Source organism: Eubalaena glacialis, chromosome 2 (genome assembly GCF_028564815.1).
Source record: "Eubalaena glacialis isolate mEubGla1 chromosome 2, mEubGla1.1.hap2.+ XY, whole genome shotgun sequence".
In the NCBI taxonomy this organism is placed as follows: Eukaryota; Metazoa; Chordata; class Mammalia; order Artiodactyla; family Balaenidae; genus Eubalaena; species Eubalaena glacialis.
In genome coordinates, this window is record NC_083717.1 from 153,791,213 (window position 1) to 153,793,190 (window position 1,978).

Here is a 1,978-nt window from a genome sequence, read left to right on the forward strand (position 1 = left end):
CTCTAAAGAGGTGGGTCTGCCTACAAGTTAAAATCAATAGAAGCAAGCTTTATTGCAGCCTCCTGTCCTTCCTGTGGGGAAGACCAGAGGGGCTCCCCAGCCACAAAGGTTTATACCACTGTAGGCGGCAGGCTGGGTGGCCTGCTCGCGGAGGGAAGGGGTGGAGTTAATCACGCAGCCTTAGCATCTCCAAGGAAACCAAGTTCCTCCAGGTACACAGGGGGCACCCATGAGTCTGTTAGTTCCTGACCACTTGGCTCAGGCTGCGCTGAGACATAGCCACTAGGTTCACTCTATTATCAGAGCCAGCCAGGCACAGTCCTGACCTTTAGGAAGAGGGACCTGACGTTCAGGAGCTGTTTGCCTGGGCACCCAGTCATCATTTCAGAAGTTATCACAGAAGTCAATTTTACTCTTACATTTCAAATATAATATTGATGTTGAAATTTAAACTGAAAAAAAAATTCAAGCTCCATCTGGCAGCAGAGAGCCGGAGGAGGACAAGGGAGGCATGCTAACCGAGATAAATCACACATTTGAGAGCACACAGATGATTAGACTCTATGCTCATTTCACATCAACCTGCCTCCTCTGTACTCACAGACTCCCACCGCATCCCTACCCACCCCCGACCCCTGCTGGGGTTCCAATACCAGTACCTCCAATTCTAGTTGTTGTTTAGCTGCCTATGTGATCCTGAATAAGTTGTTTCTTTGAATCTCAGTCTCCTCATCTGTGGAATGGGAATAGTAATATCTGGCCCACAGATATGGAATAAGCGATGTAAGCAAAGGACCTAATGGAGGCACTCAGTAATGCTAGCTAAATCCAACATCCCCCTCTAGAGGGTAAGGTCTTAGAAGACTAAAACTCCCAAGTTATAAGCCTCATTCTATTTTCCATCTAAAGAAATTTGTCTCTCAGTTGCCCTGACATTTTATCAACACGTTACGAAATAAATGCTTTAATCATTTATTAAATAAATGACTTGAACTCTCATAGCACTAGTCATATTTATTCTAAGTTCTTTTTTCAGAGAATTAGGAGACAAAAGAAAGTTGCAACACTGTATGATGTTAAATCATACATTTAGTTTTAACATCATGTTGGTAAAGATCTTAATTATACAAATAATTATGTATTTAGTCTGTATTTCCTATTAAATATTTCAACTAAATTTTTGGCTATTTAGAAATGTTATTACCAATATTTTAAGACCTTACATCATCCAATAAGAAGTATTCACTGCTTCCGTTTTAAAGAGTGATATTAAAATAACACTATGGACTTCCCAGGCGGCACTCCTGCCGTGGATGCCTGAAGTGTGTTCAGTAATTTAACCACATCAGAGAGGAAAACAAAGTTCAGGGATTCTAGGGCAGCCATACACCACCTCCAAGAGCATCCATGGGAAAATGAGGAGGCCTGGACAGTCCCTGCCTGGCACTCTCAGGACAGAGGCTTGAAGGAAAGCCTTGAAAGCTACAAGGAGCATGAGATGCAGTCAGACCTGGGTTTGAAGGCCTCTGCCAGGCAGCATTGTGATCTGGGTTCTCCCATCAGGCTTCCCACTACTGCCTCATAGCAGACTATGTTCTTCATGAGTGAACTCAAGCTGGAGCTAGGCAGAAACTGCATTTTCCAATCTAAAAAGACTGGCTACTGAAGAAACTGGCAACCCAAAATGACCAATGGGTGTAGCTAAAATGAGCCCCAACAAAAGCCTGCTTTCTTTAACCAAAGGTCTGGAAAAGGGCAGCCTAGCTAGACAAAAACATTTTAGAGGGAGGACCTTCAAGATGGCAGAGGAGTAAGATGTGGAGATCACCTTTCTCCCCACAAATACATCAAAAGTACATCTACATGTGGAACAACTCCTACAGAACACCTACCGAATACTGGCAGAAGACCTCAGACTTCCCAAAAGCCATGTAGCTGACAGGGTCTTGGTGTTCCGGCCAGGTGTCAGGCCTGAGCC